This window comes from Podarcis pityusensis (genome assembly GCF_964106645.2).
Source record: "Podarcis pityusensis genome assembly, chromosome: 13".
NCBI classification, from domain to species: Eukaryota; Metazoa; Chordata; class Lepidosauria; order Squamata; family Lacertidae; genus Podarcis; species Podarcis pityusensis.
The window spans coordinates 21,083,321-21,100,786 of record NC_138038.1 but is presented as its reverse complement, the minus strand read 5'-3'; the positions used below and the strand labels follow the sequence as shown (position 1 = coordinate 21,100,786).

Here is a 17,466-nt window from a genome sequence, read left to right as displayed (position 1 = left end):
CAGATCCAATCCAGTTAAGCAGAAGCCTTGTATGTTTCAATCAACGATCCCACTACAACATCTCACAGCGTATTTGCTCCGGAGCAGTTATGTCCAAGCCAACCGCTGTGGCGTGTAGGCTGACAACCCAGACCCTAAGTATATTCATGTGAGAGTTTATGTCCACTTATCTCAGTGGGATTTACTTCCAAGTAAGTAGATTTAGAGCCGTAGGGCGTGCCCAAAAGGCCTAAAACGACTAAAATATCCCAACGAGCTTCGGCTTAACAGTCTTGCAGATCGAGCTGTCTGTCTCTGTCAAGGATCTCACACAATGCCCTATCGTAAATTCGTCTTTTGCAACGCGGAGGGTTCAGTTTTCCTTCTAGCAGAGCAGGAAGTGCTCGACAGAGGTTTTAACTGGACACAGCCCCATAACCTTTCAGGCACTGGAGAGAGACAGAGGGGGTGAAAAAGACCCCGAGTTCTCACACCAAGGGTTGTCCAACACCCTTGGTCCAAAATGCAGCACGGAATAATTGTTCAATACTGGTGCAGGGGAAATTCTGCGAGGACAGAAGGGTTCGATTAAGCGGTTGCTCTCCTTGAGGAAACCACTCATCCTTATAGAGCATAATTCTGGGCCATGAAGAAAATTAGCCCAAGATCAGCAACAACGTCACGTCTAAAAGAAGGCTGTCATTTTCCTCAAGTAATTTTCTCAAAAGGATGGAGATGATGTTTGTCTGTGTGTTGCACACCAAGGTGCTGTGTTGGTAGGTAGCAGATCAGATCTGAGATGGATGAAGGATCGTATCGAGAGACAAAAATGAATAGGAAGAGATTGAAGGAAAGACAGACAGACAGACAGATAGACTGGTACAGGTTTTTAAAAATAATTAAAAGAATCCAGAGAGAGAAAGATAAAGAGAATGCAATATAAAGAATACTTATTTGGAAGTAAGTTCCTTTGGGACCAATGAAACCTACTTCAGAGTAAAATATGTATAGTGTTGTGATAGAGGCAGGGAGTCAAAAAGGAAACAGAAAAGATAGTTGACTTGTTGGATAGCAGATGCATTCAGGGGCATAGATAGAGGATTAGACAAACTAAAGTTCTTTTGCGCTTGAAGGTTTCAAAAAACACCTGAAACCAATATCTAGATCACTGCTTCCATCCCATCTACCTCGAGATTCTCTTTCCTCTGGGACGAAAGAAAGAAAGAAATGTTATAGCCGGATGCTATGCATGTTTATTCAGCAGTAAGTAGTAGCAAGTTCCATGGGATTTACCTCCATGAGAGTCTGCAGTCTTAAGCACCCCAAGTCAAACTTAAAACGTTTTTTGGCCTATTGGTTTCAGTCGGAGAGTTAAACTAGTGCCTCACACTCCCACTGAAACTGGTGGAACCTTCAAATGTGTTTAACGTTGTCTGGATCATGCTCCCACGATTTGGTAGCCATAGCATGTAAAATGAATCGTGGTGGCATTTGGGGTAAGTTGTGTGGTCAGTTGCAGAATTATTATGGCCTTCAATGAGATCCGAATTCTGTTTGCTTTTACCTAGAACTATAGGCTTTTCCTGTAAGACTGCATCACTGCTTGGTGCCATTACTTTGAATCTCTAGAGCAATATTGGGGTGGGGGGGAGAGAATCACAACACAAAAATAATTCCTTAAATCAACCTCTTGTTTAATTTTCCTAATTTCATATATATGTATTCAAGACTTAGAGACGCCCACCCCCTTTCGGGATGAAAAAGGCCCCCAGTGTAATTAAAACTGGAAATCAAGCATGCGTTCTGTTTTATGGTATTCCAGAAATTACTGGGTTGTTTTTTTTAATCATTCTGTTTTGGAGCCGCTCTCTAGATTTTAGAGCGAAAGAAAAATGTAAGAGAGATGATTTAAAGGCATTGTGGAAAGGGAAAGGCCAGCTTGTTGACTGACGGGGCGGTTTAGACAAGCAATGGATAAACAGACATTTTTTAGCTGTTCTTGGGGAAGGGGTTAAAAAATTAAATAGCGATGAAATTTACTGAACATTAATTGAAAGGAAACACCTGTTCAGTGTTTTGCAAGATAAATTGTCCATGTTTTACCTGTAATAAATATATTATTGGAAAATCCTCAGGCACCTCCTATAAATAATTATGAGGCATGTCAGCAGCCGAGTATATAATTTTCTTGAGTATATAAATTCATACCAAAATGACTTCAGGAGAGTTACCCTGAAGTAGAACCCAGGGCTTTGAGGGATTCCCCAGCGAAGTAAACCACACACGAAGACCTGCAAAAGTCATTTGCCTTCTCATCCACTGGAGTTTTATCCAGGGATGCATTAATTTTCATTTCTTCTCCTTTTTAAAAAATATGCACTGCCATGCAGGTCAACTCCTCGCGTTCTCTTGCGGGAGGCTAAATACCAGGTCCATTTGGATGATTCTATATCGGAGGGAGGCAATTATTTTGCCTGGTTTGGGGGGTATTATTTCCTTAAAGGAAGTATATACCAATAATTAAATATTATTATTTTTCTTGAAAATTAAATACCAAACGGTGATGCATGCATGCTCGGAAAACAGTTAAGCAAAAGGGAAAGAGTTTTCCCCAACCCTCAATATTTCTAAAGGGCAATTTACTAAGAACAGGGACTTCAACAAGATTACAGCTATGAGGTAGCGGTCACCAGATAGACCTCCAAACTTTCCAGTCATCAACCCATTTAAACTGGAGTACCTGGAGTTATGTCAATGGGACTTTATAGCTCTAAATGCTTGGGTCTGGAGTCCTAGTACGGATATGTTCTGGTTTGTGGACTGGAGGGAGTACGTTAGACAAATACCGTTAGCTCAGGTAGTAGATTTCAAAGATAAAATGAGATTCTGTTCCATTAATTGCTTAAATGGCTTTAAAGACCTGTGATATATCTACAAAATAAATGGAACGTCTGTAGCCAACCAGCTAAACGGGCTTCTTCCATTATTATTTTTATTATTAAAGTAGACTGCAGTGGACTGCTCAAAAACATCTTCATTGTTTTCCACTGGTGGGTGGGGGGAGTCCAAAGAACATTTCTTATGGAAATTTATTGCCAAATCGCACGTTCACACGCTAACCTTCGGTTTGATGTTTTGCATGCTGAAAACAATTCCTTTTGGAGAGAGAGAAAAATCCAGTAAATTTATTTAATGTGCAGCAGACGTAACTCCTTTAAAACGAAGTGTTTCCCTCTCACAATTTTATCTTCTGGCTGAATGATAAAATCTCTGGGGTCCAAATTTTGTGTGAGTCCTATTTCACCGGGAAAAGTGCTTCAGGGGGTAGGCTTGGATCCCTATAGCTTTCGGGGGAAAGTGAGAGGAATGACAAATAGCAAGTAGCCTTTTCTTTTTAAAAAAGATTGCAAGCTTCCACAGGCAGCACCAGAGGGAGAGCTAGGGCGGTAAGACACCCTACCGAGATAAGCAGGGCCCCCTCACCTGTCTCCTCTATCTCTCTATCTCTATCTCTAGTTTAAGGACCTAATATGTGGGGCAAAGCTGGTCCCCCTGCACAGGCACTTTGCCAGTAGGTCAACAGTCTTCGAACAGAATAGACGCATTGACTGCTATCCAGCTTTGGACAACTTTTGGTTCGAGAGGTCCACCTTCAGGCTTCTAGAGTGGGTCCCACAAATAGTTTCATCAACTTTAAGGCTATTTCAGTACCACAGACGCTGAGCATGATGACTTCTAAGCCTTAGAAGGACAGCTCTTTTGAAATCGGATACAGGATTAAGCCCAAATGACTTTAATTGAAACGAACACTTTGGCCAACAGCATTTGATAGCAAGTTAAGTCCCTCTGATTACAATGGATGTGACTTTCAAGTAAGGGAGTTTAGGCTGTAATCCTAAAGCCAACACCCAAATCCTACCGAGTAGTCTGATTGGTTAGCCAAGGGCTACTTTGGATGGGCTGGGAGCTGAATCGTGAGCCCTAGTGGATTTCCAGGGGAAGAGGCGATAGCTTCGTTCAAGGCGAGGATGTCCTTGAAAACTCACTGAAATCTTACTTTCAAGAAAACGTGTATACAGGGGTCATTTTAACACTGACCTCCTAAGAGCATTTATTTAGTAGAAAGTTTCATTCATTTCTCTTTCTTTACTCGGAAGCAGAGGTGCTTAAGTTAGAGAGGCGTGGGTCAAGCCAGAGAATTCCACGTTGTGGATCGAACTGTTTTAAAGGGCGAGTGGTGGTAGATTTTATGAGTCTACCTCGTGGTAGCCTCAAATACGCCTCTCAGGATTCCTCCAACTCCTAACATTTGCTGTTGTTAATTTACAACTCAAGAACATCGCACACACTTTTATTTCTATATAAAAAAACATCAGAACCCCCAAGACCAGGGCACAGAAAACAAACTTGGACAGCCTGTAACTGGTTATGAAAGAAACTTTAGTTCTGAGGTTGGAGGGGGGGTGAGATGGGCGGGGAGAGTCCTGCATTTGAAAACTTTATTTTGTTTTAAATCAAATATGTTTTTGTAACCTTTATAGGGCAAAAAAGAAAAAAGAAAAGAAACAAGAAGAAATCTACCTTTCTCCATTTCCTGTGCTAACCCAGGGTTATGAATGCTACCGTTTGGAGTTTTTTAAAAGAGTTTTTCTCTCCCCCCCCCCCCACTTTTAAGTAAGTGGAGGAAAGGAGGGAGGAGAGGGGAGAGTGAGAAAATTCCTTCTCTGGAGGGAAGCAAAACAATTTACACATGTAGCTAATACTCCCGGACCAGAAACTAGACCTAACTTTAAAAACACAATTCCAAGCGGCATTTTATAATCTTAGCAGTTAGTAAACCAGTTAGAGATCCCTTGTAAAGTTAGAAGCCTGTGTGAGTAACAAAAAGGAACCCCAATAAAGGAAAACCAGGGAATTGAGGGAGGCATCATACATTTAATAATATTAGCTGTCTGGGAAACAAGATGTTCACCCTTTAGGGTTAAGATTCCCAGAGAGTATAGTCGAAATTAGAGGAGAGCTAAAACCTAGATCCGAAACTGGGGGTGGTATTCAACTAGGTTTTACTCAGAGTAGACGCACTAAAATAAATGGACCTAACTTAGTCATGCTCATTCGTTTCAGTGGGTCTTGTATTGGCAAACACTTATTTGAATACCACCCTGAGATACAAATCGAAGTATTCCCATTACCGAACAACTTCAGTATATTATTGCTGGTAGTAGGGGTTGCCACATTGGCTAGCTTAGATGCAAGACGATGGGTCTGAAGGTTGTGGGGGATTCATCTCATTTGCCTAAGAGTAAATTCAGTGGAAACGGGTGGCATTTAACTGTCAAGAAAATCCACGGGAGCTTGGGGAGAGTGATAGTGTGGAATATGTATGGAATAAACTTTTGAGTGACTAACGAACTTAATTTAAGGAACAAAGGAAGTCATATCTATTGTGGATGTTCTCTGCAGTATCACTCTAATTTTGTGTCTAATTTTGTGTCTAAGACAGGTTAATCAGTTCCATTAGGCAATAGTTATCTTACACACGAACGCGCGCGCACACAAACTTTAAAGCTATCTACTCGCAAATAAATGTTATTGATTCCAATGGAACTTCCAAGTTCACACTCCTGCGCATACCCCATTGTATCTGTCCATAAAGTTAGCATCCCTTTTACTGAAATCAGTGATGAGAGACTTTCCCCCCAAATAAATGAGCTTAGGATAAGGATGCCAATGGTCTAATGCAATATCGCTCTTATTGGTTGTCATCGACGGCTGGTATTCAACAACCACAACAACCAGCTGCTCTGGTTCAACTCGGTTGTGTGAGGAACAACTCATCCCTTTAACAGCAATGGGAATTGTCGGAGGGCCGCGATCCTACATAAACGAAAGTTCAAAGTAAAGTGATACTTTACTTCCGATTGCCATCTGCCAATAACATTAAAAAAAAAGTTGGGTGTATGTATCTGGATGATTTGGGCAACGGTGCTTAGGAAGGCATCAGAGTAAATTTTCTAATATCGCCTTAGATGTGTATGTGTGACCGAGCGCCCAAACATTATTTAAAACTTTATTATGCGAAGAGTCGGATTAACAAACCGTGAGATGTGGTGGTTGGGGTGTGACCCCAGAAAGGACACACACACACACACACACACACACACACACACACACGTAATGCACTTAAATTTCTCAAGTATTGCTTCCATATAATCTGTAGCAGGAAGCCTTGCTTTTTAAAGGGGGCGGGGAAGAGACAGAGACAGAGACACAGACAGACTGCTCTTTTCACGCTGTATTACATTTGTAGAAATATGTTAACATCCCTCAGTACGAAGGAACCTGGTCCCCAAAGAAAGAGAACAAGGAAGATTGGGGTTGGGTAGGTGTGAGGAGGGGAACCGTGAATTCCAGAGACTGAATCTGCCCAAAGTTGCTATTCGTTGTCTTTCATATGTGTGTGTGGAAGGGGGGTGCACGGGGGGCATTGCCCTCAGTTGGCCCAGCATGGGTGTGCGTGGTGTTTTTGTTTTCATTTTGCAAAGACATGCGTTTATGCATTTATGTTGCGCTTCGCAAAGACGCGGGACTCGGCTCCAGGTAAGACCGATCTTAACTTTTTCTTTCTTTCTTTGGGATGGTCCGGAAAAAAAGCAAGCATCCATAAACAGAAAGCAACAGACTGGAGAGAGGAAAAAAGTAAACTCGGAGTAGATCACAGCAGCACCTTTTCAAACCCGCCCCCCCCCCCAGCAATCATGTAGAATTTTGGTTTATCTCCAATTCTCTGCTACGCTTACTTTGGAATTACCTTTAAAAGTTAAAGTTTTGGCAGCCAGGAAACCTAAGAGTGTAAGAGTTCCCCCCAATTCGCACAAATATCACAAACCTAGTTTCAGCCGAAGGGCTTATTACCCAAGTCAGTTTAAGGGTGCCGTTCTCCAGAAGTCATCTGCGAGCAAGTCCCACTGAAACTAGTGGTGTACATGTGGTTATGTTCTAGGAGTTCATCCCAACTGCCTAATCCAGCTCCTCGGACTGAACTGGGTTGTGGGCCGTGCGCTGTATGTCAACCATGGATATGTTTATTTATTAGAATTAATCTGTGCGAACGCCTTACTGTTGTTATTCAAATACCAGCGCTGCAATCCACAATCTATTTAAAGTCCTGCTCTAGCTAATTGGACTGTTCCGGAGTGAATTGTTAATTGCGGCCAATATCCATTCATAGATTTACAACCCCAATATTAAGCATGTAGGTTTGGAAATAAATCCCATTGATTTCAGTGTCATTCGCTTCCGGGTAAGCCTGCTGCTAGGCCCGGCGATCCTAAGTAAGTTTTGACGGGATTAAAACAAAAACAAAAAACATTTTACAGTAAATATCCCCAAAGGTAAGCTCCACAGATTTCAGTATCACTCGTTTCTAAAACCTGGGGATCACATTCCTGATTTGAAAGGCTTGCCATGATTATTTGGGAGCAAGTCTCATGACAGAAACGAAAGTTTACTCCCAGTAGACCCACTGAAATTAATGGACCCCGCTCAGTCATGTTCATTCAATTCAATGGGTCTACTCTGAGTAAAATGTAGTTGCATACCATCCAGAACATCATTCTATAGGCAGTACGCTCAGGACCCAGCTGTAATAAACGAAACAACACACAATTTGCCCAACACAAAATGTGGAAGGGTAAACGTGGTTTTCTTGCAGCGTTTCTTCCCCTTCCAAACTTCCTGACCTCTTCCTCTCAATCGGGAACTGCTGCCAAATGCCAAGGCATAAACTTTCTGGCACAGTTCGTTGCCTTTTTGCTGAGTATAAATATCCGTTACAGGGCCTTAGAAAAGCAGAACGGGCAGGTGGTGGGGGTGGTGGAATCAAGTCAGGTTAGGGGGCCGATAAAGCAGCAGAAACTTTCCCCTTTCTCTCGATTCACACGACAGAATCAGAACTCCAAATTAAGATGTTTTGGGGAAACTCCTACCATGCCAGCATGCAAGCGAGGCTCTGTCCTGTTTTGGAAGAACACCCAAGGGGCACACATAAGATCCAGATCCGGAACAGACTTCGGAGGAAAGAAGCCGCACAGTTTTAAAATGGAACTTAGTTCCATGAAAGCGGCAAAGGGGAGTCTAGGCTCACTAGAAAAGGAAGTTCCACTCAACACAATGAGGGCACACTCCCAGGTAAGTGGAGAGAGGACCGCAGCCTTTCTGATCCTCTAATGGTTTTGCTTCGGAGCACATGTGCTGAGAATCCCTTGGAAGGGTGGATCAGAGCAAAGGTCCATCTGGGCCAGCTCTCCAGAGTGCCATTTAGAGAGGCCGGGGAGCATTTGCCTTCCCCAGGCCCTAATTTCAGGCTACGTGTGATAATTTCTCAGGAGCACTGTATATCTCCGAAGACAGATAGGTAGACACACACCCACCCACACCCACACACCCACCCACCAAATACTCTTCAAATGCAGTCTTCGGTTGTTGTTGCTTTGTCTTGCTTTTTTGCAGTTTAATCTTGAGCATATAGGAAAGCAGGTCTTTGAACTTTGCTATGCTTCCTGTCCCGCATTTGAAGTTTGCCTCCATTAACCTAAAAATGGTGTCCTTCCCTGCTCCCTGTTTCCAGCAGTGGTCAGCTAGATGCCCCTCTCAGGTAGTGATATAGTTATCTACGGGTGGATCGCCAGACTCATTCCTCCTCTGAGCCATTCTTACGCGATCTCAGCAACCATGTTAGCAATAAAGTCCCAGCCCAACAGGTAAAGTCCTACCAAAATTATCCTGGAAGGCCCAGGAGTAGTGTTTAACACAGAGATCGCGAATCCGGCTGGAAAATTATTTGGCTGAACTGGTTGGGAAATCTGGTTGAACTGTTCGGGAAACTGTGCAAGAGCACAGTTAAAAGTGCCTTTGAGTTCTCCGCACCACATGTGGGTGTTGTTAGCGCAGAAGAGGAAAAACGAATGTACGTAGCTAGAGTTTACAATCTCATTCTAGACTAATTCTAGAGTAACTCGACTGAACCTCAAAAGACACGGTTCCAGAAGACCTTAGTGCCACGCGTGGCGAAACCCTTCAGTTACTGTTAATATAACCTGTTTAAGCTTCTGCTTGCATCGTTTAGACACCGTGCAAAAAACCGCACAGCTTCGACCTTCTGCTGAGTCACCGCCGATAGCCCCAATGGATCTTACTTCTCACGTAAGTGTGAGAACGACATTGTGTCATTCGTTTCCCTTCACTTTCGTTTAGGTCTGTCAACATACCCAATATCTATAGACCACAGGTAGTCCAAAACTCCCGAAATTAAAGCATTCTGGTCTCATCAGGGTTCAAATTGTCTTAAAGCTAAGTACTTCTGCCTAACTGCATTGAGAACTTTTTTTTACTGGGTGGAAAACTTCTGCCTACAATTTTCACCCCCACTCGGATATATTCTACTGTTGCGTAGATTGCCGGCCAATCGTAAACAGATTTGTTGGAAATAAGCGCTATTTATATCATTGGAAATTAATCCAATTTCCTAACGCATCCCCCTGAATGGTAACATACTGGGCACAATCCACTAGGAAATCCTATTCTACAAGCCACATTGAAGCTGAAGCACACATTTAGGTTGCAATCTTAAGCACACACTTACCCCAGACTAAGCCCACCTGAATACAGTTGTTGTTGTTGCTGTTGTTACTACTACTGCTACCCCGCCTTTCTCCCAAAACCAAGACTCAAAGCGGCTAGGAACTTACATTGTCAATAGGTAGGGCTGGCGCAGGAAAACTTCCTTTATTAAGAAGTACACCCAATAGTTTTAACTTAATTCCATGTTTACGTAACAAGTGGAGTGGTGTTGGGGCGCAAATGTGTCTTTTGGATACTTGCTCTGAACTGGAAGTCCTGCCCTAAAATCGTAGTTTTGTGAGGAATACCATTGTTTACACGCAGAGAAGGGAAAAGCAGCCTGCACATGTTCAGAGTCCCTCTGTCGCTCGTGGTTAGGGTGAGTGAATGCAGTGCCAGTTAATGCTTATGTAGCTAAATAAGTGTTTGTTAGAAGAATAGATTATAGGGCTAAACTCTCCCTGATCGAGAATAAATCCTGGTTTAGGATGGGATGGTTTATGATAGCAAAAGGAAGTGATAGCCTGAGGTATGGGGCAAAACTTCTGTTTGTATGAACAGTAATGCTAATTAATACCGGAGGATCGTACAGAAAAGGAAAATAATTAAGTATGAAACACCTGAATAAAGAGGAATGGACATTTCTGGCAGCCCAAAACTGTTTGTATGAGAGGCTGGCTGATTTTAAGTGATATTGGGTGGGTGAGGACTGCAAATATTTTTCCATGCGGAGGAGTCGGGGTTTCTTATTCAACTGGTGCCTTCAGTCTGCAACTCTGGATGTTTATTATTCTTATTTGAGTCTTTTAAATATTTTAAGACTTAAGGTTGCAGCAGATTACTACAGATGTAAAAGCGTTGAAGGTTTATATCATATCATTGCCGTAAAATTAAAGAACAAGACTTTACGTTTGATGGTTGTTCTCTTTAAAAGTTCATCAAAGTCGACTTTCAAAACTACACACACACACACACACACACAATGGCCTAGGTACGAAAACGTTCGTTTTGGTTGCATGCTAACACTAAAATCGAAATCCACTCGGGAAATTCTCCTACATAAGCTTGACTGCGATGAACGAAACCTGTACAAATGTAGTGCCCTTGTGCCCTTCTCTTTACTTTTTTTGTGGAAGTAGCGGCGGTCTTACGCAGGAGACCTTCCTATTCCCTAAAAACGAAACAACCCCACTCCCGTGCTTCCATACAAATGGTTCGAAATTCAATTCTCTCCTTTTAAGAAGCAAAGTGTGGCAAAGTCCAGATAAATTATATCATTTGTAAAATAGTCCAAATATTAAGTAGTGATGCTGAGCTGCCCCAAAGCTCTGCGTATGGTGGGAGAAGGAAGAAGAAGTAGTCAGGGCTGACATCTGAAGCATCATATATACTTACTCAGAAGTAAGTTCCACGGAAACGGGGTCCAGAGTAGGGGGGGGGTAATTTACTGAGGAGCAGGAAAGGGAAACCTGAAGTAGCTTTGTACCTTGCTCATTTAGTGTAGAGGGGAGCTTTTCTAGGTCAGCCCTTCCTGGCCGACAAAAGGTAAGAAAGCAGACAAGCAGAAGGATCTATCTATGTATCCCGCTGGGAAATCGTCCTTTTTCAAACTTCACTGAAACGAAGGCAGCCGGGCAAAAGAGTGCTGTAGTGCCGTGCTTGCGCAGGAGATCTTCCCGACAGATTTTACCCACGGGATGGCGGGGTGGGGGTGGGTGGGAGGTCCCTTGATAAAACTGAGCTAACAAAAGACTCCCATAAAGTTAAGGGGAATGACTGGAATACTTGAAAGGAGCACTTCCGGCGTACTAGGAAATGGACTGTATTGCCTGCCAAAGATCCTGCCACAATAAATGAGCAAGCCCTTTAAGCGCTCTTCCTGTCTTTATGGTGGGGATCTCTGTGAACGAGACAGATACACAGACTGCAGATCTTTGCCAATTGGGTGTTTCCAATGTACGGTTATCTTAGTTACTGAGAAAGAGGACGGGGAGAGGGGGAGAGATCTGAGTTGTGCGGCGGCGAGTGGAGGGAAATGAGGAACTTGGAAATGTTCTCCGGTGTGGGAAAGAAGGAAGCAAGTGGGAGACGGGGTGGGAGAAGAGAGATTGCTTGGGTTTTAAACATAATCCCAGATGTGCAGGTGATTTTTCCCTCCATGCTCCAGATTATGAAAATCAAAAGAAGGGAGCCTAAAAAAAGTTTGGAATCACCTATGCCCTCAATCTGGTTTCAACCCGAGAGACCTTGATTAAAAGCATGGTCTCCTCCTCCTCCCTGGAGCAAGAGGGACGTTCTCCTGCGCAAGCCCCGCCTTGGAGAAGTGATAACCTCCCATTCACTTCAACGAGGCTTGCGCAGGAGCAGGGGTGCCAATTTGAGTAGAATATTTGGGGGGCCAGGTAAACCAGCATAATCGATCGCATGACATGGTGCACACTATTTTATTGGCAATGCCCATCAACTTTTTTTGGGGGGCCCTCAAATATTTTATTGGGGGTCCCCTCGGCTCGTAGGAGTTGGCTGCTATGCGCAGGAGAACTTCCCGCTAGATTGATACGCCTTCCTCTCTCATGGCATCGACGCACAAGTTTCTAGGGTCCTCCGCGCTTCTGCTTGACTGCGGCTGAGCTGGAAATTGCCAGAGACTTCCTTTTTAGCCTCTCTCTCTCTCCCGCGAATCCACTGCCGTGCGAGAGACATTTTTAATTAACAGGCCCTGGTGCGCACTCACAAACCACAGTAAAATGCTTTGCAACTTCATCCGGCGTAAATCTAGAGCGAGGCCGGGGGTGGAGCTTCGCAGCGGCCTTGTTTGCTTCCAAGATTTGCCGCACGGCCTCCCGCTGCGCCGTAAATCCGGCGCTAGGCCTCTCTCGCGGCCTCCCCGTTCCCCCCTGGCCGATTTGCGCGGCGCTTTGTAGGCCTAGAACGGCTGTCACCGGAAACCGTCAGAATTATCTCCCCCCCCCCAACATACAGAGCAAGCAAGCAAAATTAATAATAAAAATAATAAGTCGAGGCGAATAAACTGGAGTAAATCAGGTAGTTTTATGTTCTTGTGTGTTAAAAACGAATTCCCAACAACGTGAAACTACCTAATTCACCAAGCAGTTCTAGTTCATTCCTGTGTGTGTGTCAAAGGCTAACGAGGCTCCAGGAAAAGCCCTCAGAGCGGCCATTTTGTTGGGCCTCACATAGGCGCGGGCGCTGACTTACTCGCTCTCTCCCGCCTTAATAGGAAAGCGTTGCTAGGGAACAAACGCCACAAAAGGACTCTATTCAAAAGCCAAATTAAAAAAAAACCACAAAACACAACACCCCACCATTTCCCGAAAACTACTATTCAAATTCTTTCCTGTGCGTGGTGTGTTAAAACGGATCTGTCCTGCAGGACTTTACAAAGCGGAGGGCAAACGCACCAGGGGGAGACACTAAAAATGCCGTTGACTTTGAAAAACAGCACGCTATTTTCGGATCCTAAAGTTGAAAGCGGAGGGAGAGGGAGCCAGGGAAAAGTGTTTTTATATAGAGTTCAGACAGAGAGTGGATTTGGCAGTTTAAGAAACTGGGGTGGGGGGGGAATAGGGTTCCTTTCTAGAGCGCGCATGTAATAGTTCGAACCACAACGAACTACACAATCAGAACACAAGTCAGAGGAAAGTTCACCTGCACAAGCCCCATTGAAACGAAGGGGATCCGAGTAAGAACCGTGGGCGTAGCAAAGGGGAGGGGCAGCTCCCCCATCATAAAAAAAAATCAATAAAAATACATAGCTAACTGAGGTTCTTCCCACCCCAACAAAAGGCATGCTCCCCCCTAACAAAAATGATGGCTGCGCCCACGGTAAACATCTTGGATTCTGCCTTTGATCTATTTTTTTAGGCTGCTATCCTAACCACACTTACCTGGGAGTAAACCCCATTTAAGTCAATAGGGCTTAAGTCTCTGAAAACTTAAACACCGCACTCATCTGTAGCCTTTTCTTCCTAGGAACAATTCCTTGACAAGTATTTTTAAAAGGTTGCCAGTATTAAAATGTTGATTGGATTTGAAATACCGACTAAAAAACAACCCCATCCTGCCCGCTTTCCTTAAAGGGACTTGCTCAGGAAAAAGCCCACTGAACTCACAGAATGCTCACCCTTTGAATTTCTTTGGGAGGGAAAGCAGGGAAGGAGAGAGGCAGGCAGTTGCTGGCATTTAAACTTGCCCTATCTGAATGCTGTTCTACTGTGATATAGGAGGCCCTGCTCTTTAATCATGAGGTTGGGAGGGGAGGTGGTGGTCACTTGGGGGAGAAAGCACTCTGCACCTGCTCAGAGGCATTTTCCTTTTATTGTTAATTTTCATACTCCCCCCCCCCCCGTTTGAAATGAAAGCAATCATCAGGGCTGAGCCCCGACTACCTCTTGGTTAAATAAGGATTCTAGGTGCAGGTCTCTCTCATACATACCCTATCAGAGGGATGAGGATTCATGCTTAGATGTCCCAACAAACACAAATTATATTTTTGCATTAAATCCCTGCCATTGCCACCTATTATATGAATTTCTGTTGTTTGAGGATATCATACTCTCTCCCATTTACTCCTAATCTATTTAGAACATTAAATCTCCCCTTGCTGCCATTATGGAACCCAAAGCAGGGAAGTTAAAAGAAGTGGGGTGTTTTTATTATTAAATAATGCAGCAGGTTACTGGGTATGAAAACCCAAGCCACAGTAAATTACCCCATTGGGTCAGATTTTTTTCTTGCTCAAATTCCCATGGAAGTTCCTTCAAAAGCATTTACAACTCCCATTCTTCTCAATGGTCTCACCTTTACACATAATAACTTCTCACTGAATATCATCTGGGTTATTTATGATGCCAACTGGACTGTGTGCCTTTTTACTGCCTCAGGCTAAAAAAATTTCTTGTGGAATGTGGGTGTGCATGTGTGTGCTCCTATGATACCTTTCATTTCAGCCTGAGTAAGAGTCCTGTGAAACTGAAAAGCTTGCATACGTCTATATTAGCCTAAAATGATAGATGTAATTCTTTCTGTATGGAACCTTTTGAGTTATGTTGACAAATTCAATAACACTATTCTAAGAGTGGCAGCCAGAGACATATTTATACCTGTAGAATACATCAAACATACAATTTTGCTACAGGATCAAGTTTAGCAGCATGATTATAGCCCTGTTATTTTGGAAGGCGTGAATGCTGAGTCGGACTGGCTTCCCTGGGGTTTTAGACTGGGATATTACTTGGTACAGAAAGCTAATTCACATTCATGCTTATCAGAAGCATTACAGATTTCGTGTCACCTCAGGTTATCATCTACACAAAGCTTCTCAGTGGAATCAGTTCTTACATTCAACAGTTCTCATCAAGGGTTGAGATATCCACACATCTACATGCATGTGTGAACTCCCCCCTCCCTAATCACATTTGTTTTAAATGACACATTTAACAGGAAGACAGGGAAATAACTCAGTATACTTATTGGGAGTGAGTTCCTTTAAAATTAAGTGGAATTGCAGCCCCATTGAATGCTTAGGATAGAGGAGCCACATTAAGATTGGCTTCCAAATACTGCTGAGGAATATTTTTTTTTAATTTTTTTGATGCATAACTGCATAGTCATTAAATTTATATTTTAAATTAATAATTTCTCCTCACAACATTTGATTTATGCCCCCAAGGCAAAATAATGCTTTTAAAGAAAGCATTGGGTTAGTTAACCTGTGGCCTCCCAGATGTTGCTGGACTGTAGCTCCCATCAGCCCCAGCCAACATGGCTAATAGCTAGGGATGATAAAATTTGTAGTCCAGTAACACCTGGAGGTCCACACTTGGCATAAAGCAATGTCTGTAACAAGCCTGCACTATTTTTTAAAAATTGGCTGTTCTAAATACACTTAGCAGAAAGCAAGTTCCATTGAACTAAGTAGAACTTACATCTGAGTAGATGGGTTTGGGACTGTCCTGCAGGCCTCTGAACAACTACTAGTAACAGTCCAATAGATGCCTCTGTGTTCACAGAGAGAAGATTTAAAAAATATATTTCATTAATTCAAATTCTTGTGGGAGATTAAACAAACCTTTTCACCTAAAAGAGAGCTCTGTCAAAGACCCAAGCTTGTTAATTGATCACAACCAGTCAGTTATTCAAAATATTAGCATTTTCATTACAAGCTAACTAGAGGCTTGTGTTAAAGATGTCTATGCTGATACAGACTATATATTTATTGTTGTAATTTATTGCATCTCAGCCCTTGTGAGTCTTCTGTGGAGAAGCTTTCAACCCTGTATCATGGTGCTCTCTTTTAAACATTATTCCATTGCATAACAGATCCCTGGAGCCAAAATAGTAAACAAAGGAAATGATGCAGTTCCCCCTTTGAAGAATTTAAAGTCAGTTCTCCATTGAATGTCCATGCTGAAATGTCAAGATAAACATCACAATTATGGGGAGGGGGCTAGGGTATAGAAAACAGAAGAGATATAAGGCCTAGGCAAATATAACACTTTTAAATAATGGGCTTTTGTTGTCTGCACAAGTGCTAACTGGCCAACCTTAAAATTTTTGCAGCAAGACTTTCACTACTGTCAGGTGGGATTCAATTACATTCCAGCAAATTCAGGTTGTACAGTTACAATTGACTGGGAGGGCTTGCACAACAAACCCACTTCACAAAAAATCAGAATTTTTCCTATAAGGAAAGTGAACACACTGAAATGTGTGGGATAAACATTTGGTTTTTGCAACATCATCTCATCTCTCTGCCAGCAAATAAAAATGAATGCTCATTAAATAGCCAGTGTCAGTGAATATCTCTGCAAACAAATCAGGCTCAATAAACAGGTAATCTGGAAATGCCCATAGGCCCATTGACCTTACTATATATCTCCCTGTAGGACTGATTGGTGAAGGAATAAAAAGCAACAGTATAGTAAATGGGGGGGGGGGGGAGAGAGTCAGTGGAGCAAGGCCAGTCTGATCATGGACTAGAGACAGTGAATTCTGAATGCAATTTTGGGCAGCAAAGATTGCAGAGTGGCGGATTCTGAATCCAAAAATAAAAATAAAAATCTGTGCTTATCATGATCATATAATTCTGAAATACACATGGCTGTGTGGGTATACCAGAGCTGGGAAACCTTGCCTAATTTCAGAAGCCCTTTATAAGCTATCAGTTCAGACTGAGAGTGGCCGCCGATACCATATAACACCGGTCTTGAAAGATCTACATTGGCTCCCAGTACGTTTCCGAGCACAATTCAAATTGTTGGTGCTGACCTTTAAAGCCCTAAACGGCCTCGGTCCAGTATATCTGAAGGAGCGTCTCCACCCCCATTGTTCAGCCCGGACACTGAGGTCCAGCGCCGAGGGCCTTCTGGCGGTTCCCCCACTGCGAGAAGCCAAGTTACAGGGAACCAGGCAGAGGGCCTTCTCGGTAGTGGCACCCTCCCTGTGGAACACCCTCCCACCAGATGTCAAAGAGAACCACAACTACCAGACTTTTAGAAGACATCTGAAGGCAGCCCTGTTTAGGGAAGCTTTTAATGTTTGATGTATTACAGTATTTTAATACTTTTTTGGAAGCCGCCCAGAGTGGCTGGGGAAGCCCAGCCAGATGGGTGGGGTATAAATAAATTATTATTAATTATTATTATTATTACTACTTCTGGGAAGAGGGGTACGTCCTTCCACTCCACAGCCCACAGCAGGGTAGAAGAGAGAAGGGATAGTAGCAAGTGGAATGGACAAAGAGATGACCTTGCCCACTTTTGGCTCTGACCCACCCATTGCCAACATGCAGCCCTACCCACCAACATATTACCCCTGAGTGAATGCAGCCCACATAAGAAATAA

The 17,466-nt window shown here is 43.1% G+C and overlaps 1 protein-coding gene across 3 annotated transcripts in view; it reads right to left on the bottom strand.

The window, feature by feature from the left end:
• Positions 1 to 17,466, bottom strand: part of HOXB9 (homeobox B9) — a 44,702-nt gene that overhangs the window by 9,384 nt on the left and 17,852 nt on the right. The window lies entirely within an intron of this gene.